This window comes from Lutra lutra, chromosome 13, assembly GCF_902655055.1.
Source record: "Lutra lutra chromosome 13, mLutLut1.2, whole genome shotgun sequence".
NCBI lineage: Eukaryota > Metazoa > Chordata > Mammalia > Carnivora > Mustelidae > Lutra > Lutra lutra.
The window spans coordinates 39,531,955-39,552,358 of record NC_062290.1 but is presented as its reverse complement, the minus strand read 5'-3'; positions in this window follow the sequence as shown (position 1 = coordinate 39,552,358).

Below are 20,404 nucleotides of genomic sequence, written 5' to 3'. Positions count from 1 at the left end.
ATCCCTTCCTGATCAAAACTCTTCAAAGTGTAGGGATAGACGGCACATACCTCAATATTATCAAAGCCATCTATGAAAAACCCACCGCAAATATCATTCTCAATGGAGAAAAACTGAAAGCTTTTCCGCTAAGGTCAGGAACATGGCAGGGATGTCCGGTATCACCACTGCTATTCAACATAGTACTAGAAGTCCTAGCCTCAGCAATCAGACAACAAAAGGAAATTAAATGCATCCAAATGGGCAAAGAAGTAGTCAAACTATCACTCTTTGCAGATGATATGATACTATATGTGGAAAACCCAAAAGACTCCACTCCAAAACTGCTAGAACTTGTACAGGAATTCAGTGAAGTGTCAGGATATAAAATTAATGCACAAAATCAGTTGCATTTCTCTACACCAACAACAAGACATAATAAAGAGAATTGAAGGAGTCCATCCCATTTACAATTGCACCCAAAACTATAAGATACCTAGGAATAAACCTAACCAAAGAGGCTAAGAATCTATACACAGAAAACTATAAAGTACTCATGAAAGAAATGAGGAAGACACAAAGAAATGGAAAAATATTCCATGCTCCTGGATTGGAAGAATAAATATTGTGAAAATGTCTATGCTACCTAAAGCAATCTACACATTTAATGCAATTCCTATCAAAGTACCATCCATTTTTTTCAAAGAAATGAAACAAATAATCCTAAAATTTATATGGAACCAGAAAAGACCTCGAATAGCCAAAGGAATATTGAAAAAGAAAGCCAAAGTTGGTGGCATCACAATTCTGGACTTCAAGCTCTATTACAAAGCTGTCATCATCAAGACAGCATGGTACTGGCACAAAAACAGACACATAGATCAATGGAACAGAATAGAGAGCCCAGAAATGGACCCTCAACTCTATGGTCAACTCATCTTCGACAAAGCAGGAAAGAATGTCCAAAGACAGCTCTTCAATAAATGGTGTTGGGAAAATTGGACAGCCACATGCAGAAAAATGAAATTGGATCATTTCCTTACACCACACACGAAAATAGACCAAAATGGATGAAGGACCTCAATGTGAGAAAGGAATCCATCAAAATCCTTGAGGAGAACACAGGCAACAACCTCTTCGACCTCAGCCGCAGCAACATCTTCCTAGGAACATCACCAAAGGCAAGGGAAGCAAGGGCAAAAATGAACTATTGGGATTCTATCAAGATGAAAAACTTTTGCACAGCAAAGGAAACAGTGAACAAAACCAGAAGACAACCGACAGAATGGGAGAAGATATTTGCAAATGACCTATCAGATAAAGGGCTAGTGTCCAAAATCTATAAAGGACTTAGCAAACTCAACACCCAAAGAACAAATAATCCAATCAAGAAATGGGCAGAAGACATGAACAGACATTTATGCAAAGAAGACATCCAGATGGCCAACAGACACATGAAAAAGTGCTCCATATCACTTGGCTTCAGGGAAATACAAATCAAAACCACAATGAGATATCACCTCACACCAGTCAGAATGGCTAAAATTAACAAGTCAGAAAATGACAGATGCTGGCGAGGATTCGGAGAAAGGGGAACCCTCCTACACTGTTGGTTGGAATGCAAGCTGGTGTAACCACTCTGGAAAACAGCATGGAGATTCCTCCAAATGTTGAAAATAGAACTACCCTATGACCCAGCAATTGCACTACTGAGTATTTACCCTAAAGATACAAACGTAGTGATCCGAAGGGGCACGTGCACCCGAATGTTTATAGCAGCAATGTCTACAATAGCCAAACTATGGAAAGAACCTAGATGTCCATCAACAGATGAATGGATAAAGAAAAAGTGGTATATATACACACAATGGAATACTATGCAGCCATCAAAAGAAATGAAATCTTGTCATTTGCGATGGCATGGATGGAACTAGTGGGTATCATGCTTAACGAAATAAGTCATTTGGAGAAAGACAACTATCATATGATCTCCCTGATATGAGGGAGAGGAGATGCAACATGGGGGGTTAAGGGGGTAGGAGAAGAGTAAATGAAACAAGATGGGATTGGGAGGGAGAGAAACCATAAGTGACTCTTGATCTCACAAATGGGTGGAGGGGGGTTGGGAGAGGGGGGGTGGGGTTATGGACATTGGGGAGTGTATGTGCTATGGTGAGTGCTGTGAAGTGTGTAAACCTGGCAATTCACAGACCTGTACCCCTGGGGATAAAAATATATGTTTATAAAAAATAAAATAAAAAAAAAGATTAATTGATCATATAATTGTGGGTTTATTTCTGGGTTTTCTATTCTTTCCCATTGATCTATGTGTTTTTGTTTAAAGACCACACTGTTTTGATAACTAAAACTTTGTAATATAGCTTGAAGTCTGGAATTGTGATGACACCAGGTTTACTTTTCTTTTACAAGATTGTTTTGTCTCTTCAGGGTCTTTTGTGGGTCCATACAAATTTTAGGATTATTCTAGTTCTATAAAAATTGGTATTGATATTTTGAAAGGCATTATATTAAATGTGTAGATTGCTTAGGGTATTGTAGACATTTTAACAATATTTATTCTTCTAATCCTTGAGCATGCAATGTCTTTCCATTTATTTGTGCTATCTTCAATTTCTTTCATCAATGTTTTGTAGTTTTAAGGGTATAGGTCTTTCATCTCTTTGGTTAAGTTTATTCCTAAGTATCTTATTGTTTTTGGAGCAATTATAAATGAGATTTTTTTCTTAATTTTTCTTTCTGCTGCTTCATATTGGTGTATAGAAATGCAACAGGTTTCTGTAGATTGATTTTATATCCTGAGACTACTGAATTTGTTTATCAGTTCTAGCAGTTTTCTGGTGGAGTCTTTCGGGTTTTCATATAGAGTATCATATCATCTGCAAATAGTGAGTTTTACTTCTTCTTTAGTGATCTGGATGCCTTTTATTTATTTTTGTTGTCTGATTGCTGTGGTTAGGACTTCCAGCTCTATGATGAATTAAAGTGGTGAGAGTGGACATCCCTGACTTGTTCCTGACATTAGAGGAAAATTTCTCAGTTCTTCCCCATTGAGGATGGTGTTAGCTCTGGGTTTTTCATAGATGCCCTTTATTATGTTGCGGTATGTTTCATCTAAGGCTACTTTGTTGAGGGTTTTTATCATGAATGGATGTTATACATTGTCAAATGCTTTTTCCGTGTTCATTGAAATGATCATATGGTTTTTATCCTTCTCTTATTGATGTGATGTATCATGTTGATTTCTTTGTGAATATTGAACCACCCTTGTAAACCAGGAATAGAGGTTGATCATAGTGAATAATTTTTTTTATGTATTGTTTGAATGGGTTTGATAATATTTTGTTAAAGATTTTTGCATCTATGTTCATAAGGGATATTGGCCTCTATTTCTCTTTTACTGTGGTGTCTTTTTATTTATTTATTTATTTGAGAGAGAGAGAGAGAGAATAGAGAACATGAGATGGGAGGGCCAGAAGAAGCAGCAGACTCCCTGCTGAGTAAGGAGCCCAATGTGGGACTAGATCCTAGGACTCCAGGATCATGACCTGAGCCAAAGGCAGTCCTTAACCTAATGAGCCACCCAGGTGCCCCTTTTGTGGTGTCTTAATCTGGTATTGATATGAGGATAATGCTGACCTCATAGAACAAATTTGGAAGTTTTTCTTCCTTTTCTATTTTTTTGAATAACTTAAGAAAAATAGCTATTAACTCTTCTTTAAAAGTTTGGTATAATTCAATTGTGAAGCTATCTGGTCCTGGACTTTTGTTTGTTAGTTTTTTGATTACAGATTCAATTTCATTGCTGATAATCAGTCTACTTAAATTTTCTATTTCTTCCTGTTTCAGTTTTGGTATTTTATATGTTTCTAGGAATTTATCCATTTCTTCTAGATTGTCCAAATTGTTGGCATATAGTTTTTCATAATCTCTTATTATTGTTTGTATTTATTCTGTGTTGGTTGTTATTTCTCCTCTGTTGCTTGCAATTTTATTTATTGGGGTCCTTTCTCTCTCTCTCTCTCTTTTTTCTTGATAAGTCTGGCTAGAAGTCTAACAATTTTATTGATTTTTTTCAAAGAACAAGTTCCTGGTTTCATTGATCTGTTCTATTGTTTTCTTAGTTACTATGTCATTTATTTCTGCTGTAATCTTTTTTGTTTCCTTCCTTCTCATGGTTTTGGGTTTGGTTGCTCTTTTTCTAGTTCCTTTAAGTTAACTTTAGGATGTTCGAGATTTTTCTTGTTTCTTGAGGTAAGCCTATGTTGTTATCTATTTCCCTCTTAGAATTGTTTTTGCTGCATCACAAAGGTTTTGTATTTATTTTCATTTTCATTTGAAAACACAAGTTTCCTCTGTGTTTTCATTTTCATCTGTTACCATATACTTTTTGTTGACTCATTCATTGTTTAGTAACCTGTTATTTAACCTCTATGCATTTGTGGCCTTTCCAGTTTTTTGTGTGCTATTGACTTCTAGTGTCCTAGTGCAGTGACCAGAAAAGATCCATGCTATGACTTTGGTCTTCTTAAATTTTTTGAATCTTGTGTTGTGGGCTAATATATGATCTATTCTGGAGAATGTCCCATGTGTACTTGAAAATAATGTGTATTCTGCTGTTTTAGGAATGTTCTGAATATATTTGTGAAGTACATGTGGTCCAGTTTGTCATTAGAAGCCATTGTTTGGGGCGCCTGGGTGGCTCAGTGGGTTAAGCCTCTGCCTTCGGCTCAGGTCATGATCTCAGGGTCCTGGGATCGAGCCCCACATCGGGCTCTCTGCTCAGCAGGGAGCCTGCTTCTCCCCCTCTCTCTCTGTCTGCCTCTCTGCCTGCTTGTGATCTCTCTCCGTCAAATAAATAAATAAATCTAAAAAAAAAAAAAGCCATTGTTTCCCAGTTGATTTTCTGTTTTGATGCTCTTTCCATTGATGTAAGTGGTGCATTAACATCCCCTACTATTACTGTATTATTATTATTTCTTTTAATAACAAATGTTATTAACTGTTGTATATATTTGGGTGCTTTCATGTGGGGTGCATAAATATTTACAATTGTTATATTGCCTAGTTGGATTGTTACCTTTATTACTTAATAGTTTCCTTCTTTGTCTCTTGTTACAATCATTGTTTTAAAGTCCATTTTGTTTGATATAAATATTGTTACTCCAGCTTTCTTTTGACAACCATTTGTATGATAGATGTTTCTTCATCCCTTCACTTTCAATCTCCATGTGTCTTTAGGTCTAGAATGAGTCTTTTATAAGTGGCATGTAGATAATGTCTTGTTTATTCTTATCCATTCTGTCACCTTATGTTTTTTGTTTGGAGTGTTTCATCTTTTTTACATTTAATGTAATTATTGATAGATATGTATTTATTGTCATCTTATTGTTTTATGATTTTTTATATAGATTTTCTTCAATCCTTTCCTGTCTTTCATTTGTGTTTTGCTGATTTTCTTTCGTGATGTGTTTGGATCTCTCTCTCTAGTCTGCATATTTTTTAGTGGTTTCTGATATGCAGTTACCATTAAGTTTGTATACAACTTCTTCTGCAAATATCAGTCTATATTAAGTTGATGGTTATTTAAGTTTGAACCCATTCTTTACTACTCTCCTCTACTTTAGGTATATGTTATTATGTCTTACATCCTTTTATTTTGTAAATTTATTAACTGATTTTTTTAACAGAAATATTCATTTTTATTGCTTTTGTGTTTCCTACCTTTATATTGTCACTTTTGGTCTCTCCTTTGCACTCAAAGTGTCCCCTTTAATATTTCTTGCAGGATTAGTTTAGTGGTCATGAACTTTTTTAGCTTTTGTTTGTCTGGGAAACTCTTTATTTTTCCTTCTATTCTGACAGCCATGCAGATTTTTCCCATTTGGCACTTTTAAATATACCATGCCAATTTCTTCTGGCCTGCAAAGTTTCTGTTGAAAGATCTCCTATTGCCCCTATGGGTTTCCCTTGTAGTTTACTGTCTTCTTATGTCTTGATGCTTTTAAAATGTTTTCTTTATCATTATATTTTTCCAGTTTAATTACAATATGTCTTGGTGTGGGTCTGCTTTTGTTGACTTTAATGGGAGTTCTCTGTGCCTCCTGGATCTAGATGTCTGTTTCCATCCCTAGATTAGGGAAGCTTTCAGTTATTGTTTCTTCAAATAAATTTTTGCCCCATTTTCTCTCTCTTCTTCTTCTTTTGGGAGTCCTATAATATAAATGCTCTTATGTTTGTTGTAGTCAGTGAGTTTCCTAAGTCTATTCTCATTTTGCATAATTATTTTTTTTCTGTGTTTTGTTCTATTTGATTACTTTCCATTACTGTCTTATCTGTCACTAATTTGTTCCTCCACTTCTTTCATCCTGCTATTCATTCCATCAAGAGTGTTTCTCATTTCATTTATGGAGCCCTTCATCTCTGTTATTGTTCCTTATCTCTGTGTTAAGAGTTTCACTCATTCACTCATATTTTCCACTCTTTGTCAAGTCCAGTGAGTATCCTTATGATCATTGCTCTAAATTCTCTGTTAGGAATGTTACTTATAACTATTTCACTTAGATCACTGGCCCTGGTTATGGCCTTGTCCTATTTTTTTTTTCCATTTGGGATACATTTCTTTGTCTCCTCGTTCTTTTTGCCTCTCTTGTCTGTTTCTGTATGTTATGAAAGTCAACTGTGCCTTCTGTTCTTGAAAGTAGTGATATTATGAAGAAGTCCTGGAGTGCCCTCCAGTGCAGTGTTCCTTGTTCACCAGAATCTGGCACTGCAGGAGTGTATCCTACCCGTGTTGCTTATGCCCTGCTGTTGTAAGTCTCTTTTTATTTCAGACAAGTTTTCTGTGCTGACTCTCTGCCTGTTGTGGGGTGTGCTTTCTCTCTTTGATGTTGATAGGATGCAGGCAGGTTACATGCGAGGGGACGTGCCCTCCAGGAAACTTGGGAGTAGGGTGGTGGTGTTAGTAAAATTGGTGGTGAGCCACTAGTCCTAGCTGGATCCCTAGAGTTCTCTGGTGGCTGGGGGCTCAAGGCTGGGTGCAGCACTACAATAGCTGGGCGAGGCTGTTCTTGGTACACCGTACAGCTGGGCAGGAACTGTGAAAACAGCCGCTGAGTGCAGCATGCAGGAGACTTTAATAAAATTTGTCTTCTGCCCAGAGCAGAGGCTAACAAGCTTGAAGTGCCCAATCCGTTAAGAGAACTTATGGGCACTGTACACTGCTATAAGGTTAGATAGCAAGTGTCTGTGCAGCTCGGCCTCCTGCAGGTGTCCTTGTATTTGTGCTGGGGGGTGGGGAGGAAAATGGCACCTGCCAGCTCCTCCATTTTCAGAGAAGCCCCCCAAAATGCTTCAAAATTGGTACAAATAGATCTGTCTCCTGTTTGCTCCAGGTTGTATAAACTGTCATATTTATGTTGTCTTTTCACACAGGCTGCTATCTCTTTAAGGGCAAGACCAGGATACCACTCACCCTCCCAGCTTGCCCAGTTATGAGTCAGCTGGCTTTTAAAGCTCCAGGTTCCAACTCCCACTGATTATACAAACTCATGGAAGTCAGCCCTTCTGGTTTTTAAAGACAAATGTATTGAGGATTAGTCTTCCCCATGTGAGCTCCTTGGTGCAAGGGCCTGTTTCTCTGCTCTGTCCACACACACAGCTCCCACCCTCCTGTAGGCAGCCTCCCTCCACCTTTCTGACCTTCTTAACCTTTCAGATGCAGCTTCTCTGTAGTTGTGGAGTTTTTTCTGTCAATTTTCAGATTGCTGCCTGGTTTATTTACTTGGATGTGGATGATACCTAACTGTAAACATAGGACAGTGTGAGCTCAGAGACCTTTCACTGCACTACCTTCCCAAGCTCCACAAGTGGCTACTTCGTTTCTTATAACTGATTTGTTCCTCTTTATAAAACTTGTATATTAGTAAATAATGAGAATGGTTCAAGAGGAAACTAATTTATTCCCATTTGGGAAATTAATCTCACGTAAGCCCCAACATTTATATCTCTTCCAGGTAAATGTACAGACTTTTCGTTCTTCTCTCTCTTCTCCTGTTCTTCTGGTGGCTTGAGGAGAGAGGCTAGGAACATAATATGACCAGAAGGCATCTGGAAGAAAGAAGTTTGGGGACCTGTTCATTTCACATTCATTTAAATTCTTGTTACTCTGTTGATACTCAGAACTTCAATCCAGAGTTTGTCAACCAAACTGTTATGTCTCAGCAGAGTCATGGTCATCATTGTGAATGGGAGCCTGCCTTTAGCTTGTTAGTGCTGCATATGCCTTGGACTAAAATTGTCCGACCTACAATCTTTGGCTAAAGGAACTCAGTCTCTACTCAAACACCACTCCCTTATGTCCTCTCTCTCCCCATCTCAGAAACTTTCCATGGGTATTTTCACTACAGAGCAATGTCAGCTATTTTAAGTACTTATATTTTTATTTAGGGCACATATAAACCATCAGAGAACTTTAATGATATATAGGAACTGTACAGGTTACTCTGACAAGCTAAACTTCTCCTGCATTGCTGGTTTTACTTTGCTGCAGCTGCCCTATTTCAGTGTATGTGTGTGGGTGCTCTGTGAGGTAGTTTCTTTCCAGAAATTACAATATGACATATACTGACCCCATCTTCTGTTTCTACTCTGGACTTTCACCTGTTAGAATTCTATTTATATAAGATATCTCTGTTCATATAAGTTTAGGATATATGTATCCATTGTCTCTAACCCCCTCCATCACCGTCTGCCTTCTGGTGAAACTTTATCACAAGATAGCACCAGACTCAACTCTATCCCTTTGACCCTTTGGGTCTATATGTCAGACTCTTTAATGGTTCCCAATGAATCATTTCTTTGTGTCCATGACCCTTTGTAAATGACTTTGCCATTCCTGCCAATAAGAGGACTCCTCTTATTCAATTCATAACTTCTAATATCATTTTTTAAATAATGAAGACAAAAAGGCTAGAGGTTGACCATTTACTCGCAACAATGTAGCTAAATAGTGGATTGGAGCTTCAGCAGGAAAGACTCCAAGGGGAAGGTGGACAGAGATTCCTTTGAAAAATTAGTAATTTTTGAATGTCTAAGTGTTCCCATTTCTCCTTTTGATTTATAGCATTTTTCCATCCACATATATCCCATATTCTGTTGATGAAATGATTAATTTTCAAACCCAAGAATCTTGATTAAAGCATTAATCACCATGTAGCAAATTAGCTTAAGCCTTAAGATAAAGAAAAAAAGTGTGTTAGTTTGTGTTGTCTATTTTCCAACTGATTGCTGCCTCTGCATGAAGAAAACAACACCTTAGGTGTGAAATATTAGCACAAAATATCACAGCATCTTGGTAAAATGTTATTTTCTACCCAAACACTTCTACCCAAAGTGTTTGAACCAACACTTCTACTATTTAAAAAGCTCTCATTTTCCTCAGTGGTTAATGTTCTTTGTACTTTAGTTTTAGTCAGAAAAAAAAGAAAAAAAAATCAGACTTTCCCTGCAGAACTCTGCTGGATAACATAAATCTGTACATTGTTAATGCTTAGGATTGTCAGACAGAAATAGCACATCTTTAAGATAGAAATGCCTCCATGTTAGAGATATTATTTGGTTGTGGAAATTTTGTCTTTGAAATGAAAGTTTAGATCTTTGCCTGATTAAAGAAAATTGATATCCCTGAAGCATAGAAAAATATGCTACGGAATAGAAGTAGAGGCTTTCATTAAATTAAATTTAATATAAACATTGGCAAAACTTATTCACATATTAAAATAAAATAAATTTGATATTTTGAAGTCTCTTGATAATTTATAATTTTATATTTATTGTAAAAATGATTTACTTTAGTTTAAAATAAATTAAAAAATGGGGATCCTCCCAAGAGGTGAATTAAATTATATTATTTTATAGAATTAAATTGATTTTTTACCCCATTCTGTTTATATGCCTATATGTTTTAGCCAGAAAGAAACATGTATTTGTAAAGTTTGAGGACAGTTCTTCCCTTCCTAAATGTAATTTTTTTGTTATTATAAGTTATAAAGTTTTATGTCTTTTTTCAGAAGAGTAAAATAAATATTTAAAAATAATATGAAGACCCCAGAGTCTGAAATGATGAGCTTTGCTTCAATAAAGAATTCATTATAAAAATAATTCTTGACTTCCAGTTAAAAAAGATTTACAAATTAATTTGACATTTTCTTTATAATAAGATTGATTCTTCAAACTTACTAAACACTTTTTGTTTGAAGAAACTCCTTGTTTTTTTTTTAAGGTACTAAATGAAGACTTCAAGTACCTTAAGTGGGAGGATAAATTAATTGCTCCATTTCATAGGTTTGGAACAGACTGAGTGAAATATCTTTACAGGTTTATAGGGGCAATGTACTTCACAGATCTACTGCCTTAATCTTCCTTTTAACTGGTCTCTGCACAGTCTCCAAAATGGCACTTTGACATAATCTCTCTCTCTTTTAAAGATTTTATTTATTTATTTGCCAGAGAGGGAGAGAACACACACACAAGCAGGGAACAGCAGGGAGAGAGAGAATCAGCTCCCCGCAGAACAAGGAGCTGGATGTAGGACTCAATTCCAGGACTCTGGGATCATGATCTGAGCCAAAGGCAGACGCTTAACCCACTGAATCACCCAGGTGTCCTGCCATAATCTCTTAACATGCTTGTGCAGTATGAGGCAGAGTTAGAACATAATGTTGGAACAGTGAGTGGAGAATAAGGGAGAATTATAAAGGGGGGCATTTAAGTGGAAACCTGAATTAACTGTTGGGCTGACACCTGAGGAGGGAGAACAGCAGTCCAAATTGTGGTTTAAAGACCTGGGTCAGACCAGCTCTGTTTTTCTATGCAATTCTTGATTGGTCAGAGGGATGGATATTAGGTATCTTCAGACAGCGACAGCAGTGATTTGTGGTGTCAGCTGAGCAGCAGCATTAGAAAGAGTGCCTAGACCTAAAGGGGACAGCCCTCAGGAAGATGTGTCTGGTATGAGCAATTCAGATGTCAGATATCTGAGATCTCAGCAAGGATTTAGTCCTAGAAGGAAACTGTAGTTCCAGAAAAAACTGAGAAAGAAAACTCCAATTACTGTACTTAAAACTATCTAATCAATTCTTAAGTCCTACATTTGCAAGAATAGGAATTTACTTCCTGTCTTTATCAGGATGGATTTAGGTAGCAAGTGAAGTTTGGCATTATTCAAGATGACAGTGTTTGCCATTCAAGTAGGGCTGGAAAAGAAGAGTAGTATCACTTGTGGCTTCTGAGGATGAAAACTGAGGGGTTTAAGAAGAATTTGCTTCCCTTAAGTTTATCTCCCAAAGCATAACATTCTTAAAAGGAGACACGCATTGGCACTCAAATTGTGGCTTTTTTTTGCTTCCCTGAAGGGAAGGTATTTTTTCCCTGAAGATAGAAACTCACTATGGTTCTGAAAAGGGACTTATGCTAAAATAAAACTTTTCTAACTTTTTTTTTCTCTAATGCTAAGACTGAGTTGGATTATTTGATAGATAATCCTGGGAAATTTTTGTAATTAAATTTTACCTGCATTATATGTAGGTTACATCTATATAACTTGAGAATTAATTAACTTTTGTGAATTAACATACTGACTAGCTTATAATTTTAGGAAAGATTTAATTTCCTTTTATTAATTGTCCCCAGACGCCAGTGGCCCCTAAATATTTTTGGTAATATTGACTCATTAACAACTGTACAGGAATGCTCTTTACTTACCTAAAAGCATTTTTGAATTTTTAAAAAATTATCTGATAATTTGAATTGGCAAGTTGAAGATTCAGATCATTATCTTTTCCTAAGACTATATTTTTGAAATTGATTCTTTTTAAAACAAGACGTCAATATGCCATTTAAAGAAAGATCTATCTTTATTATAAAGTTGAAATCATATTGAGTATGCACAATTTCAAATACTTATATTTTCTCCAGATAATGTACAAATAGTGGATTCTTATTTTTCCTAGATTCTATATTTGCAATTTTTTAAAAAGATTTTATTTATTCATTTGACAGAGAGAGACATACTGAGAGAGGGTACACAAGTAGGGATTGTGGGAGAGGGAGAAGCAGGCTTCCCATGGAGCAGGGAGCACAATGCCGACTCAATCCCAGAACCCTGGGATCATGACCTGAGCCAAAGGTATAAGCTTAATGACTGAGCCACCCAGGCACTCCTTCATAATTGCAAGTCGCATGCAAGTTAAAATCTTTCTTTAACCATAAGGTTAATACTGGCAGTCTTTCCATGGTCATTCATGGACATGCTTATAACAGTGGAAAATTGAGTCACTCAATGCCCATCTTCCCAGCTGTGGCTGAAAACAATGATGTTCTGCCTTTTGTTTTCAGTTCTAATACTGTAAACAATTGGCCTTTCGGCCATCTAGTTTATGCCATATTTTTTTTCTTTTGCATTTTTGTGCTTTCTGTTCATGATTTTGCTATTTCAAAACACCAGGTATAGTGCTGAAGTGCTGTCTAGAATTCTTAAGCACAGGAATGCTGTGATGTGCCTAAGAGAGAATATATGGGTGTGAGATAAGCTTTGGGCATGAATTATAGTGCTACTCACTGTAAGTCCAATGTTAGTGAAAAAACAATATATCATAAATAAATAGTCTTTAAACAGAAACACACGTAAAACAAGGATATGTCTTATAAAAGTGTTGTTACCAGAGGCTCACAAGAAACAAACTCTGCATTTCGCCAATTCGGTGTTCATGGTGACTTGGTAAATATTCTCTGACTGCTTTCCTCTGAGACGGTATATATCAAAATTCCAGCTATTCCCAAATTGTTTTTTTTTAATCCAACAAAAGATCATAAAATAGTACATATATGGTTTGCCACAGTCAAGTTATTATCTAACACATCATGTTTTTAAATTATTTTAATTAACATATGATGTATTATTTGTTTCAGAGGTAGAGGTCTGTGGTTCATCAGTCTTAACATAATTCACAGCACTCACCATAGCACATACCCTGCACAATGTCCATCACCCAGCCATCCCATCCCTCACACCCTCCTCCCCCCAGCAACCTCAGTTTGTTTCCTGAGATTAAGAGTCTCTTATGTTTTATTTCCCTCTCTGGTATCATCTTGTTTCATTCTCCTGTCCCTTCTCCTATGATCTTTTTTCTTTTTTAAATTTTGTTGACTGTTTCCTTTACTGTGCAATAGATTTTATCCTGGTGAAGTCCCAGTAGTTCACTTTTGCCCTTGTTTCCCTTGCCTTTGGTGATGTTTCTAGGAAGAAGTTGTTGTGACTGAGGTTAAAGAGGTTGCTGCCTGTGTTCTCCTCAAGGATTTTGAAGGATTCCTGTCTCACATTGAGGTTTTCCATCCATTTTGAGTCTATTTTTGTGTGTGATGTAAGGGAATGGTCCAGTTTTCTTCTGCATGTGGCTGTCCAGTTTTCCCAACGCCATTTGTTGAAGAGACTGTCTTCTTTTTTTCTTTTTTCCCCCAGTGGACATTCTTTCCTGCTTTGTTGAAGATTAGTTGACCATAGAGTTAAGGATCCATTTCTGGGCTCTCTATTCTGTTCCATTGATCTATGTGTCTGTTTTTGTGTCAGTACCATGCTGTCTTGATGATTACAGCTTTGTAATAGAGCGTGAAGTCTGGAATTGTGGTGCCACCAAACTTGGTCTCCTTTTTCAACATTCCTCTGGCTATTCAGCTATTCAGGATTTTTTGTTGTTGTTCTATATAAATTTTAGGATTATTTGTTCCATTTCTTTGAAAAAAAGTTGATGGTATCTTGATAGGGATTGCATTAAATGTCTAACACAAAATCGAACTCCACGATTCCCTATATGCCTTGACATTAAGTGACGTGGCTCTAAGACAGTTACCTGTCATCTTTGCCTGAAATTTGGTGCTGCCATATGCACCTTTTGTATTGCACCACAGAAAAAAAAGATAATTAAAACCTACAGGCCAAATGAACTACCTCATAAGAACACGATGATTTATAATTCTCTTCTGAATTGAGATTAATGAAGTAGGTCTATTTGTTTGGCTATGTCTGTTTTTGAGGTAGAGACTGAATTGATTTTGAAGAGGTTTATCAGTTGCCTCTGGATAGCTCCCCAGCAATGAAACCAGAGTTTAACTTTTTGGGAAAGGTTTACAGGTTGTCACCACCTACAGGGACTGTTTGAATTTTTCTGAGCAAAACACGCTTATAATAGGGAAATGTTGTCAATGTTCTTTAGTTCATATTAACTGCTACTAGAAACCATTAGAAATACAAAAATCTCTTGAAGCGGAGATCATTCTACTAAAGTACTGGAAATGGTAATGGTAATTTCAAGTTTAATGGGGGCATTAGCTTTTATGGAAGTGTCTCGTAGGCATTTATTTATTTATAGGGATCATCTTATTTAATCCTCATAGCAATCTGATGAAGTAGCTGTTGTCATTAACTTTTTCAGTTCAGGAAACTGAGTCTTATAGAGGCTCAGAAGCATGTCTAATGTCATGGAGCTAAGCAGTCTGGGTGAGAATGCAGATAGTCTGACTCTGGAGTTAGCATTATTCAAAACACTCTTATACTCTACTGCTTCATTTATACAGGTCCTTCCCAAATGTATTGAGCCCCAGATATCTCACACAATAATTAAAAATATAAGGGCCTGTTAATATTAACCTGAATAATAGCATCTTGACATGTGGGCAATTCTAAAGCACATTTTAAAGAAATAAATGCTTCCAAGGGAGGTGCATGCCTTCCTCACCAATACTTTATTTTCCCTTAACAACCAGCACTAAGTGATTAACTGAAGTCAAAGTCTTTCCTTGTAGCTTGTCCTCGATCTCTGTGCTGGCTCAGTTTCAAAGTTACCCAGGGCTGCTTATCTCTAACAGATGGCTATCTTCCCTCTGACTCAGCTGCGCTGGGCTTGTTCACCTTATTTAGGCTATTTGAAGCCAATGAAAAAGATGACTGTATTTTTCTTTTCAGGCATCAAGAGACCCTGGGTACATCCTCCAGCTTCCTGAGAGACAGAGAGGGAGAGGAAGGAGAAATTGCTATCGAGGACATCTAGTTACAGAGGACATTAAATACCTGTGGGTCTTTTCCACCAATCTGAAAAACGGCTCATTTCACATGCATTTATCTCCAGTACCCCAATAGATATTTCAAAATGAAGAAAGGATATAGAATATTTGTTTCTATCTCTGTCTGCCTGTAGCTGTGCTTTCAATTTGTAAATGGCCTCAGAGTTTCCAGACTTATTTTCTTAAAAGATTCATACTACCTATATGGGCCAATAAATTGCAGGCAAAATGAAATAGAAAACTAATTTTAATATAGTACTCCTGAAAAAACTCTGGATGTGTTATGGACTGGAACAATTTTTAGAACTGACAAGTATAGTTATGGAAGCTATAATTTCCTCTGAATTTTCAGGAAAATACCTTTCTATGAGTGGATAGAATGACAATGAGAGAATTAGTAAAGAATTGTAATAATAATAGCAGCATATGTTAAATCCTTCTGTGTCAGGTACAGTGTTGTAACTTTGTAGATCATTTTAGGCACAGCCTTTCATCAGGGCTGAATTAAGACCATGTGCAACCTCAGCCTCCTACAGTGTTTGAGAAACCCCTTTGGAACAAAAATACAAAATTATGTATAGAAGTAAATATTTATTCCGGATGAGAAAAAATACAATTAATCAGTAATTTTTAAAAGTTCACAAATACACAAACATCACAAAACCCACAAAAATGTTTTTGATGGAAGACTGATACTCTTTTCACGTGAAATGATGTTGCACTATCTTTTATTTGTAGAAAAAATGAGAATGCCTAGTATAAGATTTTAAGTAGGACTTATCACTTTGACATAATAATGTGTTTATGGACTGACAGCTTTCTGAAGAAGGGGGGTGGCTGTGCTGTTAGAGACTGAGATAGCAAATGCACTGATCACCTCTTTGCGGAACAAAGGGATAATTAAACTACAGAGAAGGGTTAAGTTGAAAGGTAATACAGTTCATCTGGAGAATTAACTTCCTCTTCAGATGTTGCTAAGAAGTGTTCCCTATGCCTCCCTCTTGTCCATGGAATATGGAATGCACAGGAATCCTAACGGAGCTTCCTTCAGGCTCAGGCCATTCCCTCCTGAACAAATTAGTCTTTTGTGGTTAAGCCAGACCCTGACCCGGATGTGTTATGTGACTCCATATTTTATTATGTGACAGGTGAAAATAAGTAATGAGTACAAGTTTCTGTTCTTTACAAGGTAATATGGCAAACACATTGCTGTGGAATGTTCTATTCTCATGATACCCACTCCAGTCTAACCACCCAAATAATTTTTGTTGGCATCAGCTCAATGGTCTTTTCAAATTACCATATACATATGTTTTCATTGAACCCTTACAGAATCCATTCCAGCAATGTATAAAATGAAAGAAAATAAAAAGAAAATGTATTTTGTAAGATAAAGGGTTTCTCTTTTTCCTTTTAAATAAAATGAGCGGGGAAGAGGAAGAGAACTTTTATGATTCAGTAATGGCCAAGATATGATACTCTCTAGCTCACAAATCAAAGAGCCACAAGCTGCAAAAGCTTCAATTTGAACAGAACAGCTCAGGGCCAGGCAAAATGTCATCCTTTTTATAGGTTCAACAAAATTCTTCTGTTTTTCATCTTGCAACTCAGGCATTAGATCAGCTCTTCAAGTCCCTGGGATGTCTGGAATACTGACTTGTGTGCACTTTCTAAAACATAGGGTCAAGTGCGAATAAATGCTACAGAAAAAGAGGAAATAGCACTAGAGAGAGACCCAAAATGCCTGAGTAAAATTTTGACTGAAAGAATATCATGCAGAGTTCTTTGGTGTCACATAAATGCCCCCTAGGGCTTATCAACATGTTCACTCACACTAATGAGAGTGGCCAGCTTAGAAGACAGTGGGGTCTGCAGACAGCATCATGTTACGATCTGTTCTTAGTCACATTTAAAATTTGGTACTGAAGGATAAAACTGTCACTGAAGGCTTAATATTGAGAATAAATGTTTCAAAGAAAGAGCAGGCTTTGAACTCAACCCAAACTTCTTATCCACTTATGTTTTCTGACTTCCATGATGACACCTGCCAGTCTGGTATCCCATAAGTATGCATTGAAAGAGTCTCCTTTTCTTAGTCATTGGATTTAAAGATTATAATATTTCTCTGTTTCAATTAAGTTTTTCCACTATGAAGCTTTGTTTTTGCCTTTAAAAATAGAAGTGAGCAGAATTAGGTAATACTGTGAAAAGGAATGGCCTAATGTTTGATCATTAGGTATCCATGAACCAGATACACTTTAATTCACAATTACTTGTATATTCATTTAACAAGTAGTGGTTGAATACCCATGTCCTACTTTATATTTATTACTATACGGGTACATAGCCAAATTAATACTTCAAGATCCATATTTCATACATACATTGGAATGGTTTAAGTTTAAAAATTTGAAATCAGACTCCTATGCCTATGTGGACATTAATAGATTAAATCTAGTAAATAATAAAAACTAAGGTATTACATGTATGCAAATATTTGATAAATATCAATCAACTACCTTTTATGCATCCTACAGTGTGATACATACTCTAATAAATACAATTATGTAAGACACATATGTTTTCCCTTAAAGACAATCAATTCAAGAAAGTTTACTATTTGTCATAAACAGTAATCACCATCACCATGGACTCAAATTATTGCTCTTGCAGAGTGAACTAGTGAATTGTATACGGAAAAGCAAGTCTCTCTGATAAGGAACACATTGGATAAGAGATGATATTTATGCTGAGCACAGGATAGATAAGCTTTAGAGAGGTAGAAATGGGGAGAGGACATTCTTTTCATCATGAGCAGAGAGAGTGAGAAAAACTCAGAGTAGGCACGGGGACAGTGAGAAGACCAGGTGACTCCAAATGGGTTAGTGTCAAAAGCTAAGTAGGGGGATGAAAATTGGAAAAGTAGATTATCAAGGGATCAAGAATCCTGAGTGCCAGGTTAAGGTATCTGGAATTTATTCTATGAACACTGAAGGCTAATCAAGGGAATTATATACACAAAGTAACATTTTAGGAAAATATTTGGTTATTATAATATTCCAGCCATGAGATGTTCAGCATGCAACCTGACAGTGAAAGTGAAGACTGTAAGGGTATCAAGCAAGAACTTTCAGAATTTTCTAGAAGACTTGATAACTTCCCAAGTGTCAAAATGAACTACAATGTCTTGAGTTAGATGACTGGGAGTATGATTAACATCTTTTTAGGGTCTAGAAGATATACTTGTATGTGTTTCTGACTACAGGTATCTTGAAATTTTCCCTCATTGTTTTCATCGATGCACTTTGGAGATGGGTCAAAACTATACTGCCTTTTAGCTAATGACATTATTAAGGCATTTATTATGACACTGGCACAGGGATTATTAGGAATGTCTCATATTTGATGTTCGAAGCATTCTAGTGAGTCATCATTTTTCTTTTATTTTTACAAATTAAGAAATGTACCCTCAGAAAGAGAGAAAGAATTCCCAAAGTCTCTGGAAGGGATTAAGACTCAGGTAACCATTTCCCTCTCCACCCTTACTCAGGGTCAGGTATGTTTCATTGTTTCATTGTTGCTTTGTTGGAAATATAGCCCTGTATGATTTTAGGAGTGCGGGTTAGAGTTCAGCATCATATTGTGTAGTTCTTGTATCATTTAACTGTCAATTAAATCATATACCACCTGTGTTACTTCTGAAATTATTTAATTCAGATATTGCTATTGAAATTATAAGTAGTATCTATCACCAAAAATTCACTCAATACTCTGGCCTTACACATATTGGCTTATCAAAACTATTCTCTGAATGAAATACATTCATGAATTATAGCAGAACCACCATAAAAATATAGCATCAAGTTCAGAAAAGAATACTGTAGGGAGAGGTATGGTCTTCATCCATGTTGTCTTGGGCTGGGTTTCCTGGAAGTGAAGGTTAAGGAGGGGATATGTGAACAGGCAATTTTTTCCCATTAATTTCAGGTATACCACATAATGATTAGATAAATACACAAATTATAAAATGATCACCACAGTAAGTCTAGTAAACATTCAGCACCACACATAGTTGCAAAATTTTTCTTTCTTAAAATGAGGACTTTTAAGACTTACTTCTAAACATCATTTCAAATATACAATACTATGTTATTAACCATAGTTACCATGCAGTACTTTACAGCCCCAAAAGCTTATTTATTTTATTACTGAAAGTTTATACCTTTTGATAACCTTCATATATTTTACCAACTCTCAAACCCCTACCTCTGCAGTGACCAGTCGGTTTTCGGTCTCTATAAATTTGGCTTTTTGTTGTTTTTTTGTCCTTAAATTCCACATATCAATGGTTTTATATATATGATCTCACTATATATATAAAATATATTTAAATATATAAACTATATATAGTTTAATATAGAATATATTTATATAATATATATTTATATAATAAATATGTAATTATATAAACTATATAAATATATAGTATTCATCCTTCTCTGGCTGACATTTAGGTGGTTTCCATGTCTTCATTATGTTAAATAATGCTTCAATGAATAGGGGTATAGATATCCTTTTTAGTTAGTGTCTACATTTACTCCAGATAAATACCCAGAAATGAAATTATAGGATCACACGGTAGTTATATGTTTAATTTTTTTAGGAAATTCTATATTATTTTCCAAAATGGCTGTACCAGTTTACATTCACACTAACAGTGCAGAAGGGTTTCCTTTTCTCTACATCCTCATCAACACTTGTTATTTCTTGTCTATTTTATGATATCCATTCTAGAAAAATGAGGTGATATCTCATTGTGGCTTTGATTTTCATTTCTCTGATGATAAATCATGTTGAGCATCTTTTCATGTCTTATAAGCTATCTATATGTATTCTTTAGGAAAACATCCATTCAGATCCTCTGCCCATTTTTAAACTGAATTTGTTTTGCTGTTGTGCCATATGAGTTTTAAATATATTTTGGATATTAACCTCTTGTCAGATATATGATTTGCAAATATTTTTTCCCATTCAATAGGTTGCTTTTTTAATTTTGTTGATGGTTTCCTTTGGTGTGCAGAAACTTTTAGTTTGATGTAATCCTACTTGTGTATTTTTGCCCTCCCCTTGCTTTTTTTGGCTTTGCTTCTAGTGTCAAATCCCAAAAAAATCATCACAAAGACTGACGGCAAGCTTACCATATATGTTTTCTTCTAAGTTTTTTTGTTCAAGTCTTTAATCCATTTTGAGTTGATTTTTGTGAATGGTGCAAGATAGTAGTCTCATTTAA